This window comes from Haemaphysalis longicornis, unplaced genomic scaffold (assembly GCF_048455015.1).
Source record: "Haemaphysalis longicornis isolate Haplotype H1 unplaced genomic scaffold, Haemaphysalis longicornis Haplotype H1 scaffold_11, whole genome shotgun sequence".
NCBI lineage: Eukaryota > Metazoa > Arthropoda > Arachnida > Ixodida > Ixodidae > Haemaphysalis > Haemaphysalis longicornis.
This window is the reverse complement of record NW_027526214.1, coordinates 80,194,040-80,214,636: the sequence shown is the minus strand read 5'-3', so window position 1 is coordinate 80,214,636 and position 20,597 is coordinate 80,194,040.

The following is a 20,597-nucleotide window of genomic DNA, read 5'->3' as shown; positions in this document are numbered from 1 at the left end:
CTATATACTATACTCTATGGGTACAAGTGTTACTATACAAAATTTTTGAAAACCGGGTGATTCTCATTTATTCGTAATAACCAAGACCTATGTAGCTCTATCAATGTCCCTACATCATGAACATTTCGAATTTAAACATGGTCTTGGAGAGTTTTGGTATAATATACCGAACCAAGGCAAAACTAAGATATCCTGAGGAGCCACGGGATAACATTTGGTGTAAATTATGGTGCCCTGAGGACGTTCCCAAGGGATTCTAAAACTATCTTTCAAAATTCAAGCGTCCGGCCTGAGGTCATTCTCAGTTCATTCTAAGGTGAGCGCCTTTTCACCTTCCTATTTCATGTTTAGGACATCGGCAACAATACATGGAATGATACAAAAAGAGAAAAAACAAAATCTATTTGTTATAAAAAAAGTTTTCACAAAATGTGCTGGACGCTCTCCTCTTCCTGCCAACTTTGATGTTTTATTCAGAGGCATACTTATCGGGAATAAATTGTTGGGAAAATTTAAACGGCACAAATTTTCAATAAAATAGAACTAGACATGACAAGTGAAGAAAATTTCTTCCTGCTACAAAAACGTATTTCCCTATTATGTAACACATCTTTTCTGAAAACATTGTCTACAGTGACTAGTCATTAGAAACACATTATCAAACGAACGCAGGAAATGGGAAAACATTCAGTGTTTGCTGTAAAATTTTTTGTCGAATATAATAACAGGCTTTGCTAGGGTGTTTGCAATTATAGAATTTATTCGCGTTTCACTGCTTCTTGTTTTCTTTTCGACAAGTGATTGTCAAGAAAACACGAGGCTTCTGGTTGACTCGAGACGTACTGAGCCAGTTTTCTCTACGGTATTTCAGCCTGCTTCCAATACTGACATTCAATTAACAATAATTATTTTAGGCATTCAATTTTTGACCAGTAGACCCGCATTTAATTATCACAAATTATATTGAATCTCTTCCCAAAAGAAATGTTCATAGACAGCAACGCTATCCTCTACTAAACAAGCATGGCTTCATGGCTTTACTTCAGGCTGAAAATATTTTCCATATTGTGAGGTTAAGAAGAACTACAGTAAAAAGATACAATTGTGTATATGAAGTGGTATAATTCTGAATGATGCTTTGCACTCAGCAGCGCAAATGTGCATTTGTGGCACACTCCCTAGTAGCTGTCGCATTCAAGGGATCTCGCAAATATGCAACATTAGCAGAAAACGAAGTACCGAGACAGTCTGCAGCCCTAACTGGCTTTTCAGAAACATCAAACTCCGTTCTCGGTTACAAAGAGTTTGTCTGTATTGCAATGAGCTTAGCAGCATTCTAACCATGTAATGTACAACTTTTTTGAGCACTTGCCGTGTTTCTTTGGTTTTTTTTTCTTTTCCCCAGTGCGTGTGATCCCGCCTTGATGACACTGCGATGTCGGCTTGTGATGCTACGGCAATATTTCTTTGCGACACCTCTGAAAAATTGTCACCTAGTGCGCAGGGAGATTTGTCTCATTTGTTTTGTGAAATGAAGCTAAGGACATTTACAATGAGCAGCAGCCGAGCCACCAGGACCGGTCAGTTTGTGCACCTCAAAAAAAGGGTAAGCAAAATTATCAGCAGCGCAGCTATTCAGAAAATCGCTAATGTTCGTGTCCGCAATTAAATATACCGAGCAATTACTAAACGCGCGCACGTGAGCACAGGTTCTGTTGCGACGGCGAAGCAACTTACAAAAGCGACAAAGCGCTGGGCTCTCGTTTATGCATGCCTCGCGACGCCCACCCAGCGTCACCAGCGGATGTTTGTCAAGCCAAGCATACCCACTCAGGGAGATTGGACAATACTACGGTGGAATCCGGGGATAATTACAAACCAAAAAACTGCTGACCACTCGTTTATGCGTGGCCCGCGGTAACCGCCCAGCGTCTCCGGCGCACGTTTGCAAGCCAAACGCACCCACTGAGAGATATTGGACAGGATTTGCCAAACAAAATCCAAGCATGCGCCGTAATTATTGGGTCATTTCACCACAAAGTGAAGTACACGTAATAGCGAACACTTTTCTCTGGTCATGTGTAAGCTTTATTACGGCAAGAAAAGACAGACGCTCACACCTTTGGCAACAATGATAGAGAAATTTTTGCTGCGGCAGCAAAGAAGAAAATCGCTTGAAATCCGCTACCTAACCGTCGTGATGGTCGTAAAGTTAGCGCATAGCTTCATTACCTTGAAGACTAACGTGTCAAGGAGACGGTACTTCATTTTATTGCTGCCTGCCCGAACAGAAAGCGCAAAATATGACTTATGACAGAGCTCTAATATTATTTGTCACCAGGCCAGTAAACACATTTTCCAGTCTTCAATCCCCTCAAATGGCTGTTCAGGCACGCCATCGAATTCGTCTCAGACAGATTTTTCATGATCAGTCTTCAGCTTTTGAATGTGGGCATCCAATATTCTGCCGTGCAGCTGGCATCTCATTTCTGAGCTGTGTATGGCCATGCTTGGTGTTCTGGCCCTCTTGCAAGATGTCACAAAATAACAAAAAAAATTACCTTTAGCAATTTTTTTTAATTATAAACCTAGATTTAGCTGGAACAGGACGTAGAAAGCTGCCAAACAAAACAGCTGAACAAATGCTGCATGTGCCGAAAAAAGGAGGCTTAGGAAAACGTGCCTACCAGAAGCACTAAAGCTCCCGGTCAAAGTACGTGGCCCAACGGAGTTTATGGCCCACCAGGTTCTCACCTGTTTTAAAGGATACCATAAATATTGAAACAAAACATAAAACAATAATTCAAAAGTTTCGCTGGAGGATTGGTCCAATTTTCAAGGCTTTGACGAGAAGTGTATGCTCAATGAAATGTTAAAATTTCATACACTGAAGTAGTCTTTGTTCCGAGATGGTTTTTTGAAATCTGATTTGAATTGGGCAAAAATATTTAGCCGAACGTATAAAACTGAAAGCCAAGATGTCGGCATGCAAAAGTTGTAGAGGCCAGTACGATGAACTGCTGCAACTATCGGTGTCACATGTAAGAAGATAAAAGCTTGTCACTTCTAAATACAAGTATTCTGGCATATAGGTATAATTAATTGCAGACTTCCTTGTTTAGGGTTACAAAATACTTGTATACCACGAATCACGTCCAGCGGTCGGCTGCAAAAACTGATCTCTTGCTAAGAGACAGCGAAAACAGACATATTGGCTTGAAATGTATCATTCTCTTGGGCAAACTACACAACACACTAAAACATGGTATCAGTAGGTGATGCTGAACTGTTGGGGTGATTGCTATAGGGAACGTCCTCCCTATTTCCATCTCCAATGAAAGCGAGGTAATGTCCACATGCGGAGGAATACAAACAGGTGAAGTGTAGAGCCATATAGAACCGCGGTGTATATAAAAAAAAACCATGAAAACAACTTACATTCGACAAACACTTTCATTGCTTTATTCAAAAAAGTGGACACCTCCTAGAACACTACAGTTATGTTGAAAAATTGGCGAAAGCTGTTGCCATCGCTGAATTAGGGTTTACGGCGCCGGATGTTTGCTACCTCCGGCCAACTATGATGAATAATATGGCCTATGAAGTTATATGCGTTAGATTAAATATAGTACAAATAAGTGCACTTGGTCCTCCCAATCTTTACGTTCAAAAAATGTTGCATTATTTGTTGTATATTGACACCTTCGGCGCTATCGTCTGAGATTATTAATGCGAAGCGAAGCTGTTTTAAATTGCAAGGACGGTTTATAATAGGCAAGCCTAAAATGCTATTTTTATTTTTGGTAGATTTTAACACTCAACAGCCAATCACGCTATTTATTTTAATATAAAGCAATTTATGTCTGGTTAAGTAGCAGCTAAGCTTTAGAAAGGACCAAAGTTGTGTTACCTCGTCCTCGCCTGTTTGCAGTTTAAGATTACTACAATTTCTCTTCTTACCAATATATTCCTGTAAAGGTGAATCATTTGCTTTTAACAGAATATTTCGTTAAACCATATCTGAACGCGCCAATTACGGTGACAATCTAGAAGATTCCCTGCTAACAGCGACATACTGGTTCAATAGGAATCATTCATGTGCCGTTAAACGCAACAGGAAACATTCTTTTAATCTTCATGTCCGAAGTAAACATATTATAAAGGACCCAAAAAAGAATTGTCACTATGTAACACACAAACGGATACCCTGAAATCCAAAAAAAAAATAATTTGCAAGCATTTGATAAAAAACGCATGATCTTAAAGCACATAATAAAAAAATTACGCCCACCTTTCCTCGCGGGAACACTGGTGTGATGGGACTCTGAGGGGGGTTCAAGCGCAAGCGGAGAGCAACCGGTGACCGAAGGGCCGCCGCAGAGCGGCACACCGGTTATATGCGCAGCGCGCCCAGAGAGGACACCGCGGAGAGAGAGAGTGCCGCGGCTATGACGCAACACAATCCAACACAATCCCCTTTAATCCAATCCAATCCAAATCCACTCCAAGCCAAGCCAAGCCAAGCCAATCCAATCGAATCCAATCCAATGCCCCTCGCGAGAGAGTGTTCGCTATCGGTGAGGATAGGGGGAGAGTGGCTGCGGACAACAACGGACGCATGCAGGAAGGACAGGGCCGCCGACAAGAGATGCTCTGAGCGTCGCATCTAAAACGTGTAGTAATGTCGGTACTCGGTATATACCCATAGAAGTGTGGCTAGCTGCAGCTAAAGAAGGTCTCTTTGTTAACATCCGTCCCATATTATATGTTATTTCAATCTAATATGAACAGCAAGGGCGACTTTTAGTTTGCAACAACCGCATACTTGCCCTTAAAACGTGTACATCAGTATTAGCACGAACGAGTCACACATCACTTGCGGGTACTTCAAGCTAGTGCTCTACTTCGAGTTGTGAAATTTCACGTTGGGCTTTCGAAACGTTTGCTATTTAACACGATATCACGAACAAAAGACTCGCGTAATCATTTGTTTCTGGTTTGTGGGGCTAGTGCATGTGTAAACCATCTGTTGTTAAGAGGCCAAGGAACTTGGTTACGTAAAGTGATATCCATGAGCGGCCTACGCTTTTTGCTACACTTCTCTGGTAGTTTTTTGACAGGATATTAAAATAAGATCTGCTTCTTTAAAAAGACATAATTAGTTGTTCCGAGCTATGTAAATTTTTGAATTCTTGTTGTTATCTTTTTTCAGTGGGGCTGGAGTTTGCTCGCAATTAACTATGAAGAAATGCGTCGCTGTGACGAGTGTGCGTATATACGTCGCCATTCTTTTATGTGAAAATTATAGTTGGAAGTACGAACACCGTATATCTTGTTCATCGTATATCTGCGGCATTTCTATACTGTGTATATTTACAAAGTATCTACCAAATTTGACGAAGAAAAAATTTATTGGTAGCTGTGGTATAAGCGCAGCGCTTAGGACCTGAAGTGATTTTAGGACCTAAGCGAGATTAAAGGGAAAGAAGTGGTTTAAAGTGCAGAACAGTAAAAGAAGGCTACTCTGTGCAGCTAAGGGGATCGAGACAAGCAGAACCTTGGGGCAGAATGTATTATGCACGAGAAGCTAAGATTGTAAAATTCTCAGAGTTAGCAACGGGCGAGGCAGCTGCAATCAAATAAAAATGAGATAATAACGGAAGAGATAGTACTGCCTCTGCCCCAACATCTTGCTATAGAGTAGTCTGCTGCAGATGCACTACTACACAGGATATCTGGGGTCTGTACTAGCGGGAATTATTTCTCCGAAGAACTCCTAATTTGGCTCGGATGCTTTTCGAATATTTTACCACATCCAAACTTCTCGCCAGACAGGAGGTCCAAAGTCTCTTCGGCTCGTTTTAACGCTTTGTGTGGTTTGTTGTATTATATGATTAGTTTCATTAGTTGAGTCTTCACGAGGGACACACGCAAGATATTACAGGTCTAGAAAAGCGAAATAAATGATAATAAGTTGGAAAATGTAAAACAGGTGTAAGCAAAGTGCCTAAATGACAAGTTATGCATTTGGAGTGCTATTAGTGACGCTATGTAATGATGTAATTTGAGGCGACAAGAAGGACTAATCTTAGTGCGGCAGTTACTATAAGATGAGCAACACTTAGAGCAACTACCTTTACCAGCTCCCTCTAACAGCACAATGATTTGGGTGGGCAACCGCGAAACGCAAGACATTGTAACTTCGCCATTAAACGATGTTTCTGTTATTTAACGACCCGATAAATACCAGAGTTAAATCAAACACAGTATTATGAAATGTCGGAAGTATGCGATAGCGCTCCCTAATACAGACGCGGATTGGTGTGGCCTCTCCTTTCGGCAGAGTTCTTGGTGGTGGCCACAATCTTGGTGGCCACAATCACCAATCTCCCTGACGAACTTTTGATGGACAATGGATAAATAGTTGTTTTCCCCAGAAAATCGCACCCGGACATAGCCAACACCTTAGCTATCAGAACTACTAGTTTTATTATTTACAAACAACAATATGCATAGAAGGTAAAATAAAGCACAAGCAACTACAAAGAAAATACAATTTCAACAAGAGCAGTTCTCTTGTAGGCAAAACAGGAAACATAACCGTATGTCTTCTACAACGTAGTTCAGAAACTTCTGCGCAACACCCTCAACTGTCCAAAACTGCAAGTTTCACAGTTGCAAAGTAACATCGATTCCAACTATTGAATATTGGTAAGGGGAGGAATAGAGGTATTTGCACTTCTGGAACTTCTTCATACTACACGCTATATTCAATGGCAGATGTGCAATGTTTTTAAAAACTACCACAGACCAATCGGCTAGCACGCAACACCCTTTCTTCTTTCCAGATCAAAATAACATTGCTTGGTAGCTAACCGTTCTGAAACTGTCACAATCGACGAGATCCTCGAAGTGGCTGACAAGGTTGCGGTCTACAAAAATGTTTCTGTCTACCACTTGCACAGCTTTCTCGAACGATGGTGCTTGTTCTGTCGGTCGGTTTCACATTAGGCTTAGTAAAAAATCTGGCATTCTGACCATACTTTTACTGCAGCTGTGTATTTTTTATTGGAAAGCACTCCTTGACACAAATTGCTCCATGTTCTCCAAGTCGGCGGACAGATGACTGAGCCCTTGCACATTATGCGACACATGATGCTGGCCATAGAAACTCCAAAGCCTGGTACTAACAGTCAAGAAGCTGTCTAGCATACTGAACTCTATGAACTTCAGGTGATGTGAAGCAAGGCATCAAAATATTGTGATTGATTGCGATAGGGAAATATTGAAATATGTGATCAGGAAGAAGACACGACAACAACACTTGTCCCCCATTCAACAAAAAAAAAATTATAGTCCTTCCAGCTGTCTTGCTCACTAGGCTGAGAGGTTTTCGGCCTAACTCAATTTCGGAAATTGAGCAACGGCAACGTCAAGTTGTCAAAGCGCTATGCCCACCTTCCTGTCTACCCACTATTCCTTTAGCACATAGAACTGCAGCACAATAAATCTTCCACAATACCAATTCAGACCAGGTGTCTGTAATCTAGAGGTGGAGTATTTACGAGGTCATAGGAAGGGCGCCTAGAATAATATGCCCAGTTCGGTGCTGCCTTTGTGTTTTGAAGACGGGTGCGGTCGGTTCGCGATTCAATTTTTGTGTCAGAAAAGCAAACACCTCTAGCTGTGTAACAGCCTTTCATGGTGCCTTTCGAGACGCCGCAATAATCCTAAATAAAATATTGCATACCACGAACGCTTTTGAGGCGCATCCCTGCCTAGCGCATTCAGCTGTAAAGGGATCGTCGCCATTCCACGAGCAATGCCACAAGTAGCAACTAGGTGCAATTTTTTAAACGAACTTGCATACTACCTTTTTCGCGCCAGTTGGCTTGCTCTCTCTCTTAAAAACGTACTAATAACAAACGTAGCAGAACGTTTCAATTCTTTTGAGACGCCAAGAAAAAGCTAAAAAAATGTTCATCGAGTTTCCGAGAAGTGGATGTTATGAACATTGACTTTGATGACAAGTTCTGTAGCCAGCTCAGTGCGGATCTGCAACACTTGCCTTAAAGCTCTCCCAATTCGAACGTGATAGAACGTCCGTCCTGCTATGGTCGAAGCATAACCAGATTTCATAGTTTTCAGCAACGTTATCGCATTGGACAGAAGCGATGAAAGACGTATGTGCTTCCGGGGCACACACAGCAACGATGTGACTGTTTGTGCGAGCACTTGCATTTGAATGCCAAAAACTGCAGTCTACACCGGCATTCGGCCGCATCATTGCCGTGCTGTGATTTTTCATTGGTAACAGCAGCCAATGCCCACATCTGTTCTAAGCAGTCATCCTCTTCCTTAAGACCAGATCCGCTGTCACCTCTAGAACTCTGCATGCTCATACCTTCGCTGTGTTTGTTGTTATTTATTTGTGCACTCTGTTCTTACCTTGTGCAAATCATGGTGGCGGGATAGGACAGCTTATACCCGTGGTAAGTGTTGGGAGCGGCCTCAGCTTACACCCACGCTGTCTTCTTGAATGCGGAACACATACCACTGCCAGCCCATCCACGTTTATGGTGCCACGAGCTCTGGACCTGCCCCTCAATACTCCAATTATTTACGTGGAAAAACGCGTGCCCACCAACTTCCGCCACGTTAAAACATTGAAAAAATATGAAGTACTCACAGCATTCGCAAAGAGGTTCTCATGGCGCCAAATAGCACCAACACCATACCCCTAAGAGGATAACAGCCCAAGCGTGCGAAAACATGCACAAGCATGCAGGAACTTTGATGGTGTTGGCTTAAAAACAACTTGTTTTCTTGGATACTACATTATATGGTTACAAGCACATTATGCTTCAAAATAAAAACCAGCAAAATTGTTTTTAATCAGTACTAAAATTTGGTAAAATACTACAGATGTGTTAGTTGAAATGTGTGCTTCATTACCTGTTGTATTAAGGCTGCTTGCAAGACGCAAAAAAATTGCGAGGGTGGCATCGCAATACCGGAAAGCCAAACAGGACGGTAGAGTCCGCTTTACGTAACAAAAATTGAACGTTTGTTTATAACAGGCATTGCAAGTCGCTGCGAGCCGCCGCTGGCAATCGGCTTGCTATAAAGTTCGGTTCATTAGCCAGCGGGTTAACCGTGCACACGTACGAATCCGCGAACAGCTTGAGATTGATCAGTGTGGTGAAACGTGTGTGAATTAATGTTTGTAGACAGGTAGATAAATACCGGTACTGCAGAATTAATTGCTGTGGGCCCGTATTACTACCTAGGGTATCCTAGGCGACATAATTTTTCGCGTTGAAAAGTAGGAAAATTTGTTGCTGAGACGCGACAGTTTTGGAACAAATAAAAACGTATGTTTTTCCTACTACAATATTATGTTTCAAATATTCAGCTTCGAGTTCTTATTTCTGCCTTAGTCCGCCACAAGCACTGGTCCCGCAGTAAAATGATTGTCGCACTAGTGTGAGATATTTTTGTTTAGGAGCCCGACCAGCACAAGGAAAAAATGGGCAGCGTCTTCCATCCCACTCTTAGCAAGTAATGATACAACTGCGTGGCGCCGTTGTTTGTTCTTGCACGTTTTGGGCAAATCCACTAACATTTTCCACAGAACCAAGCAATATGCACGTACATGTTTAAAATAACATCAGCGATCACAATGTAGTGCATTGTGAGGTAACACTAGAAAGTTCCAAAACCACGAATAAAAAGAAAACAATTTTTGATTACAGCCGCGCTAACTGCGCCTTGATAGAAACTGAATTGTTATCATTCCCCGCGCAGTTCTTCACTTCTTTCGCTGTCAGAAATGTAAATAAAAGTTGGCAAATTGTTCGCGATAAGCTTCTGGAACTGAAAGAAAAATACGTTTCAAGAATCGGTATCACGTCATCGACGCAAGCGCGTGGTTTATGACCGGCGTTAAACGCTGCATCAATAAGAAAAAGCGACTTTATTCCACGGCCAGATGATCTGATTCACCCCGATGACTGGAAGCGCTACAAAGAACACTCTAAACTGTGCAAAGCAGAAATCGAGGCATCCAAGGAAAAATTTTTCAACAACGATATAAGAAACCTACTGCAGACCAACATGAGAAAATATTGGAAAGTGATAAATCCAAAGTTCTGATCATCATCGTTCATATCATTGTCTAAAAATGCTAGAGACCTATCCTCATCAGAGCCTGCAGATGAATTCAATTCTGTTTTTTGTTCTGTGTTTAAAAATGAAATCCTATTAACAGCCACTCTTAATATACAGTCGTTATATTTAGCAATGGATGACTTGCTTATCACTCAGAAGGGTATTGCTGCAGCCATTCATATATTCCCGACCAACTCAGCACCAGGCCCCGATGAAATATGCACCAAACTACTAAAAATGACTAAAGTGGTCATATCCCTGATCTTAGCAGCTTTATTTCAGCAATCGATAGGCACAGGATGCGTACCGTTTGCTTGGAGAATTGCCCGTGTTATCCCCATCTTCAAGTCAGGCGACCCATCTGTGCCTCCCAACTACAGACCGGTTTCCTTAATCAGCAGGGGGGCAGGTGCTGAAGCATTCCACTTTGGGAAAGCTTCGCATGCGCTCCGTCATTTTTCACTGATTTCACCGGTTAATTGACCCGCAGCTTTATGAAAGGTCATCGACCGGATGTCATCGACAGGTCATCGACCGGATGGAGCACTGCAAACCCGAATTCCGAGATATGCGGACCATTTTTCCGGAAATTTGAGGACTTTTTTGTGCCCGCGAGAAGCTAGGCCTAACGACAACTTCGGCCCCGGCCGAGGGAAGGGGTAGGCCTAGGCCGAGCCCCGGCAACGCCGAAAGCCGATCACCGATTCATCGGTTGTTGCGCTAGCGCGCAACGACCCAAGATGTCTACCGCTATGCGAGCAGAAGTGGATGGTGCCGAAATTTCGCCGGATCAGTTCACTAGAGCGCAGGGGTGGAAAACCGCTGGCGAAAAAGTAAAGCAAGGCGGCGTAGGATTGCTAAGCCTAACGCCCGTACTCCAAGTGAGCCAAGATGGCGCTAAGGCCCAGACTGACTTCAACGGTTGGGGCAAAAACCTCGGTTGTGCCACCGGCAACGATTTACGTCAGCAGAGGACGAAGAAACGAATAAACAAGGGCAAGCTGCTGAAGGGCGCGCGCATGCCAGACCTGCCGCTCGAAGATATGAAGATTGTCATGCGGCCACGAAGCGGGCTCCACATAAGTGAGGTGGCCCGCGTGGAAATAGGCCGAGCTGTAACGGTGGCAGCGCAAGTCGACGCAATGGCTGCTAGAGAAGATGTGATATGCCTAAACCACCAACAGAATATCATAGTCGTGAGTACCTAGAAGAGGGAGCACGCCGACAGATACGCCATGGTGGAGCGAATCGACATTCGGGGAACGTCCCACGAAGTCAGCGCGTACGAGTCGGCTCCTTACGGAACAGTGAAAGGAGTAATACGGGGCATCCCACTGGAGGACACCACCCAAGAAATGCAAGATTTAGTCGTGCGCAAGCACAATCCCACGGCGTTGCAGGCGAACCGCGGCAAGACAAGGTCGTTGGTGATCGCCTTCGAGGGACACAAAGTGCCCAGCTACGTCCGGTGTGGGAACCTGCTAATTGAGTGCACCCTGCACAGGAAGCAGATTGACGTGTGCTACGCATGCCGCCGAGTGGGGCACATAACGGACGTGTGCCGAAATCCTCAAGGCAAGATTTACCGGGGCTGTGGTATCGCCAACCCCGGAGAAGACCAAAAGTGTGTACCCAAGTGTTGCCTCTGCGGGGGGAAACATCGCACCGCCGACAAGGCTTGCAAGGCATGAGTCAAAACGCCTCATGTCGTCCGGCGACGGCGCTGCAAACGGCGCCGGGCGGAAGAAGACAAGGAGGACAAAAAGCAAGGCAACAGAGGTCCTACAGGGCTACCCCAACGTAGCGGCTCTTCGCAACGGGGCCGGTCCCAGACGCCGTTCCGCAGCAGCAACGGCGGCGGCCGCCAGAGCCGCTCTCGATCGACGTCACGATCAGGGGTTGGCGGCGGCGGCAACCGCCGCCGGGAAATGGCGGGGCGGGTCGAGGTTCGAGCGGAAGATCCAGGTCCCGGACCAAGTCCCGTTCGAGATCCAGGGCCGGTTCGAGACCCTGGGCGGGATCGAGACTCCGGGCCAAGTCTACCCGACGACGAAAGACATTCACCGAGAAAAATGTGGGCTGGACTGGCAGGTCTTCTGTCGCTCGGGTTAGCGAAACCGAATTACCGGCGCTCACCCCCTCGCAACCCCTTAATATAAGAGCTAGCCCGCAACGGGATAGCAATGAAGTCAAAGAGCTCAAGAAAATCATAGAGCGACAGAACGCTCAGATTCAAGACCAGAACGCCCAAATTATGGCCTTAATGAGCGAAATCGATGCGCTAGCTAGCGGCAGCTCAGTAAACGCGAGACCCCAAGGCGATAACAACACGGTGGAGAACGCCGGAGAAATGCGCAAGGTGCCGTGGAGGGACCCCCCGACGCCCCGCTTACGGCGGGATGCGGGGGTGGCACGGCCGGCGCAACAAGCGCCGAGCAACCAAGAAGCAATGGACTCCGAAGAAAGCACCGTCAACCGCGAGACGGCGACAGCGGTGGCGCAGACTCCAAAGGAGGAGAGCTCACAGCGATCCTAACGGCGATCACCCAAATCAACGAGAAACTGAGGGCGATAGATGCCAGATTCGAGGCCCTCGAAGGCCAAGTGCCGGCGCTCTCGATCAAACACGAACGGCTAGCGACCAAAGTAGCAACCCTTGTCGCAAGGAACCGCTTCGCGTCCCTGAAGAAAGAACGGGCGGAAAAAATCAAAGCATCGATCGCGTTTAGGCGCGGCCGCATAAAAACTTCCGAAGATGAAGCAGGGACCAAATAAGAAAAAGAAGACCAACGGGGGGGACGTTACAGTAATTTATTCAATGGTACTGCCGGGGGATCCGCAACAAGGAGGCGGAACTGTTATTCCACATTGACGGGCTCGAACACAAGCCCGATGTAATAGCACTACAAGAAACGAACAGCAAGCCCAGACTCCCGGGATACGTGACGTACACGGACCCTACGGAGGAAGGGACAACGGTGCTTCTCCGCAGCAACGTGGCGGCTGCTCAACACGTCACGCGCAGGGCGGATGCGAGCACACGCTCGTCGAGATTCACGCAAGAACAATTGGCAACACGGGAAATCTATACATCATGAGCGCGTACTGCCGCCCGTCACAGAGGCCGTACGACTTTGATCGAGTAGTGAGCCAGGCGAAAAGATTGGCGGGGAGCAGGCCCCTCCTGATCCTCGGCGCCTTTAACGCCCCTCACACAACGTGGTGATATAAGTACAATCGAAGATGGGCAAAGCTCTAGCCAACACCATGGAGGACCATGAGATGGCCCTGTTAAACGAGCCAGACGTGGCCACCAGAAGGGGCAACAGTGCCATTAGGGACAAAACTCCGGATCTTTCGTGGCTATCCGGGGAACTAAACGTGTCCTGGAGAAACTAAGATGTGGACCTGAGCTCCGACCACAGCGTAATCGGCATTACCATCAAGGGTCCCAAATACCGCGCCATGCTGGGGACGGCACGCGCAACTGACTGGGACAAGATGCAGAAATACACCCACGAAATCGAAGAGGCTTCGGAGAACGATGAAAAAGCCGACCGAAAACAAGCGTACGCCGAATGGGCGAAGGATCAGAAAAAGGCCTTCGAGAAATTCACGCAAAAAATAACGGCGACGGTGCAGACACCTTTCGTGGACGCCAGGCTGGCTCACATGTGGGATGCCTGGCACCCGCTAACGCGAAGGTGGAAGCGCCACCGTCACCACAAGAAGCTGGTCAAATGTATCGCGATTCTTAACAAACAGATCGCAGAGCACGCGGCCAAGCTACGCCAAGAGAACTGGCTGAACACTTGCGACGGCTTGCAGGGTAAGCTATCGGCACGGAAGACGTGGTGCTTACTCAGGCTCCTAATCGACCCGATGAGCAGCAAGACCGCAACCAACCGCAACCTCACCAAGATTCTCAACACCTACAAGGGAGATGGCCGCAGGCTACTGGAAGACCTGAAGGCAAAATACCTCAAGACCGAGCGAGGGCAGTACCCGACGCCCCAGAGGTACGGAGGCCCTGAAAACGAAGAGATAGACAGACCATTCACCATGACGGAACTCTGATCGGCCATTGACGACAGCAACAGAAAGAGCGCCCCCGTCAGGGACGTGATCACGTACAAGTTGTTTGGAAACATGAGCGGAGCGGCGGCCCGCGGCCTCCTGGGGCACATCAACGAAACCTGGCAGAGCTCGCGGCTGCCGAAAGAATGGAAAGAGGTAGAGGTTCGATTCATCCCGAAACCCGGCAAAGCGCTGACGATTGACAACATGCGGCCCATCTCCCTTACGTCGTGCGTGGGGAAGGTGATGGAACGTATGGTCCTTCGCAGACCTCATAAACACTCGGAAGAAAGAAACAAAATGCCCGAGACCATGTATGGGTTCAGACAACACCTTGGCACCCAGGACGTCCTGATCCAACTGCAAGAACTCGTCGTCAAAAAGGCGACGGGGAACGCGGCGCGGGGATACTCGCCCTAGACCTAAAAGGGGCCTTCGACAACGTGTCTCACGTGAGCGTGCTCCAAAATCTAAACAAAACGGGATGCGGTCGGAAGACCTTCGGCTACATCAAGGACTTCTTAACGACAAGAACCGCGACCATCAGGATAGGAGAAGAGAAGTCGGAACCCGTCGAACTCGGCGAGTGAGGCACCCCTCAGGGGTCAGTCTTGTCGCCACTGCTCTTTAATCTGGCCCTCCTGGCCCTGCCCAGTCTACTCAAACAGATCGAAGGCAAGGACCAAGCGCTTAACGCCGACGATATTACGGTGTAGACGAACCGAGCGGGGTCTCATGCCTGGGCAGAGGAAGCCTCGCAAAGGGCGGCAACTACTGTACACAAATATGCAAAGACCTGCTGGCTGAACTGCGCTCCCCAGAAATCGGAGCTGCTCATGGTTCAACCGGGACGACCGAATAAGGAACTGCCGCCGAACGTGACCATAACCATTGACGGCACAGCCATTAAACCGACGCAACAGATCAGAATCCTGGGTCTGCGGCTGCAAAGCGATGGACGAGCGTCCGCGGCCATCACGAAGATCATAACACCTCGGAACAGATATTAAGCATGATCCGAAGGGTCTCTAAACCGTAACAGAGGCCTGAAGGAAGACAACACAATGCGCCTAGTCCGGGCATTCGTCGTGTCGAGGGTGACCTACTCTGCCCCGTACCTCCAGCTAATGACGGCAAAGAGACACCCTGAACACGATGCTGCGTAAAGCAACCAAGCAGGCAATGGGCCTGCCGACCTACTCGTCCACGCAGAAACTTCTGGACATGGGGGCCCACAACACGGTGGAGGAGCTGATCGAGGCTCACCTGTCCAACAAAAGGGTACGGCTAAGCGAAACGAAGCATGGCCTTGTCGTTCTGCGGAAAATAGGATGGCAGATAGAACCACTGCCTACCAAGGCAGCCCTTCCCGAGCAGTGGAGAGAGGCCATTCAAACCAAGCCACTCCCCAGGAACATGCAACCGGGGAAGAACGAAGGGAGGCGCACCGTGCGAGCAACGGCCGTGGCTCGACAGCTGGAGGAGAATCATACGGTACTCTACGCGGATGCCTCGCTTAGAAAACACGACGACCGAGCAACGGCGGTAGCCACGTCCATCGACAAGCTGATCGTCAGTGCGTCGCTGAGGAAGACAGACCCAGCCGTTGCGGAAGAAGCAGCCGTGGCATTCGCACTCGTGCAACCAAGCGTGGATACCCTGGTCACAGATTAGAAGTCAGCCTACGGAAGCTTCCGAAGGGGAGTGATCTCTACCGCGGCGGGAGCCATTCTGTCCAAGCACAAGCCTCCGGGACGAGCCATCGAGCTCGTGTGGGTACCGGCTCACTCGAAGGTGGAAGGCAACGTGCTCGCCGACCACCACGCCCGAGAACTGCCCATCTGGGCCGAGGACGAGCCGGCTGAGCTTACTGTATCCCGTGAGCAGCTTTAAAGACATTACTCAGATGTACAGAAACGCGAGGTGAAAACTTCCAGAACCGCACCCACAGTTAACCAGGCAACAGCAAACGATCCTTAGGCGCATGCAGGCATGATCGCTAGCGCATCTCGTTCTGTTACACCAAATGTACCCGGCGCAGCACGACACACTCAGCCCTTTCTGCAAAACAGAAAGAGGCACTCTGGCACACACCATAGCCGCGTGCAAAGACCTCAAGAACCCCCCACCTGTCTTTCCCCCCAACACCCCTAATCCCCAACCCCCCGAGCGATGGGAGACCTTGTTGTCCAGCCCCGCCCTGCCAACTCAGCTAGCACTGACGGCCAGGAGTTGCTGGAGACGTATGGGTCCCGTGACAAGGGAACCACCCCGTCTGGTGCCTGCGCGCACCATCAAATTTTCGAGCTCAGTAGAGTTGATTCTCTCTCTCTCTTAATCACCATAGTTTGCAACCTTCTAGAACACATAATATCATCTGCCGTAATGAGCTACCTAACAAAACAGAGCTTGTTTTTTTCTAATCAACATGGTTTTCTGAGAGGCCGTTCTTGTGAAACTCGGTTATTCGAAATATTGATCTCCATATTGCAGTACATTCATCCTCACAAATAGATACTTTTATTCATATATTTCACCAAGGCCTTCTACAAGGTCCCTCACATCCGTCTAGTGGTAAACATTTCTGCTCTTAACATCAACACTAAGGTCAACAGGTGAAATAACTTCCTAACCCATCGGTTTCCATCAGTAACCATTATTGGTTATTCCTCCTTTTTAGGTGAAGTTTTTTCCAGTGTTCAACAAGGCTCAGTCTTGCGTCCTATTTTATTTTTACTATCTGTCAATGACATTAACAATTATATCTCTTCTACTATCTGATTATTTGCGGATGACTGCATCATTTATAAGCAAATATAAAAACCCCAAGATTTCTTAACCTTGCAAGCAGACCTTAATCAACTTACAAAATGGTGTAGGGATTGGCAGAATGAAGTAAATGTGCCCAAAACTAACGTGATAACATTTACCAAAACTAGCGAGTGTGAGCCCCGTCACTATTTTCTCAATAGTATGCCTGTACAAATCGTAACCCTGGAAAAATACTTGGGGATCCACATAACGTCTTATCTAACCTGTAATCACCATATCGGTACAGTAACCAGCACAGCTTCTAAATCACTCGGATTCATTAGGCGCCATCTGCATTCAGCTAACATATCCACAAATCTTCTCGCCTACCAAACACTTGTTCGATCAAAGATTGAATAGGCAGCGCTAATCTGGAACCCCCATCAGTCGTATCTCGTAAATAAACTTGAGGCGCTCCAAAGCAAAGCTGTCCGATTCATTCTCAGGAAGTACTCACGAACATCAAGTATAACATAAATGAAACAATCCCTGAACTTGCCACCTCTATAACAACGCCGGCTTTATAGTCTTTTATCGATTTCTCATAGGCTATACCACAGCCAGTCTTCTTTCGCCACCTCGCATATAAGACCCGCTGGTCGCGTTTTTTCTCGTTTATATCATGCATTCATAGTTCAACCAATATCCGCGCTTACCAACCTATTTTTTTCTTGCCACTCTTACTTGCTATTCGTCACTGGAATCATCTCCCTGGTAACATCATCACACTCAGTAATCACGACTCATTTTTCAAAGAGTTACAGTTATTCCTCAATGTATGCACTATTTTTTAGTGTTTATGTTATTTTTGAACCTCTTACATTAATTCAATGTTTGCTGTTTGTGTTATTTTGAACCTGGGTCATTTTTAACCCTCGCATTTTAGGAATTGGATAACTGTTGGGCGCCTTTTGTGTACCCTTGTTTTGAAACTATGCATTTCGACATGAATGTATTTGTATTCGCATTTTTATGGGTGTTGTGGTTTAATGTTACAATCTGTTTTCTTTTTCATTGCGACCCCTATGTAATGCTCGTAAGGGCTTTAGGGCAAATGAATAAAAAAAACGGTCAATAAGAATGCTTTCACAACTAAGCTCTTCTGAAATCATCAATCTGTTCGCTTGGGCTTATAACTGAAAGTGATTGGTAAAGCTGCTTGTCTTTCCACTGGTTTCTTAGATGTGTACACATCAACTTTTAAGAATGTTTTACTACCATAACAACTGCAGCATGTTTTTTGTGAACAATCTTTTATACAATTAAGTAAGAACCTAGTGCCAAGAAGTGCAATTGTGCTGCTCTTCCTTTCTGTGCAGTGTAAATATCAACAGGCAGATATGCACAGTGATGCTTCAAAGCTGTCAGTACTGCTTCTTCTGTTGCTCCCGCACCAATGTATAATAAATGCGTCTCTTTTACTTCTACCACTGCCATTTTCAGGTGACAGGCTTTCGCTTTTTTCTTGTCGTCAATCAGATGCTAGAACATCAAATTCTTAAGTCCGTCATATATACAGAGTCCCTGAGAGTTGTATATACAGTAGCTTTTAGAATGCCATGTAAAATCCACGCGGCCAGTATTTTTGGAATGCTAGAATGTCACCGATGACAAAAAAATGTGAACTAACAATATGCTAGGCTCCTTGCAACTGTGGAATGGCCGGGGATGAGGAGGCAGATCAACGGGCAGCTGCTGCTGCTCTTATTAATATAGCATTCTTTACATTAGTACCCTACAGCAACCTGAAGCGTATATTCTACAACAGTTTTGTAAAAGATTCCAAACATGCTGGAGTAAACAAAGAGACTAATAGCTGGACGTAATTCATCCGCAATTGGGACCATACACCTACGACACAAGCAACAAGTACAGAGCAGTCACCGTGTCCAGGTAAGCGACACTCTCGCACAAAGGCTCTCTAAGGCTCTCTAACTTAGCAGACTACATTTTCTGCTTCATCCTTCATTTTCGTTGTTTGACGATGCCATGATATTTTTTATTCGGGTTAGGCAGTATATGTGAGATATTTATTTTTCCAGCTTCTTTGATGCTATGCAAAATGAAAAATTGGCCCTCAAAACCAGCTACTTATTGTCTTAATTTTGCGTTGTACCTCCTTACTGGATTTACCACTTAACTTTTTATCTTTTTTTACTGTGATATATTGCCCCATGGCATAACGAGGAGGTTGAATGGTTTTTATCTATATTTGTTAACCCCTATTTTTTGGCGCTGTATAGGTATGCTGGCCTTGTGCCATAAAGATCCAAACATCATCATCAACAAACGTTACCTTACACCGGTTTAGAAAAAAGGAATTCATTATGCCTTAAAAAAATTATTTCACGCCCGAAGGCGTGTGAAGCGTGCTTCGCGCGCCTTCGACATTTTATTGTGGTCAGCAGCGGCATGCGTCAGATAGTCTTGTTTGGCCGTGATTACAAGCAGTTCACAACCACCCGGGGAACATGCACCGACCTCATCTTCAGCTACTTTAGGGTTCATTCACTACAACAGCCCTTGACTTTACATTTCAGAAAATAAGGCGGTCATTATTAAAGCGGAATGCCAACCACAGCTCAACGTCACCTACGTTGAACATGATGATGATAATGCCTAAATAAAAACAAACTCATATCACGTACAACGTCTCTCTCTCTCTCTTTAATGCCTGTCCACTCTAACAGCCCTCAGCCCCTTCCAATAAAAGTACACCAGCGTCCCGTAGGGAAACACTGAGTAGTATGCGATACAGCCATGGACTCAACGCACTTTACCATTTCGTAGTTCCGGTAAGTCAAAAGTGGGGTTGTTACCATGGAAACCAAGCAGTAAATATAACGGTAGCTACGTACCTCAACCTAACGGAAACGACGAACTGAAAACTAACGGGCAGTTGAATCAACCCTATGGTGGCTTCACATACAACTCAGCGTTAACCTACGGGAAGATGGTGTAATTTTGATGCTTCTGACTTCGGGGTATTCTAAATTATTATAGAAATAAGTAACTAAAAATAAATAAATACAATTTCAAATATCTAGAGAGCGTAAGCAGTTTTTTAAAGAACATGGCACGGTGCTAAGAGACGTCATATCAAGTGCCTTCGAGAAATTCTTCAGCAGACGAGCAAATCCCACAGATCTTTTCAGTTCGCAAGAGGGAAGTCGAAGTTATCAGCGGGTGCACACCACTGCACCAGAAAGGACCATTCTGAAAAGCAGTGCGAGCCACTTGATATGCAGTTTGTATGGGTTTTGGGGCATGATATTCATCGACGGTAAAGATACGCCTCACACAAGTGCCCCCGCGCACATACACCGTGCCTTTACCAGAGACAGAATGTTCTCCGCTGACGTAAAAACGGAACCATATTCCAGTATTCAGACGTCCTAGACCATTATGGGATTGGCCGAAGAAAATTCCTACTACTGATCTTGCGTTAACCAGGGAAGGAGCGACCACTCTTTGGCGATTGGAGAAAAATTTCAATCCCCACAGCACCCTCCTCCATTCATCTTCCCAACCCAGTATCC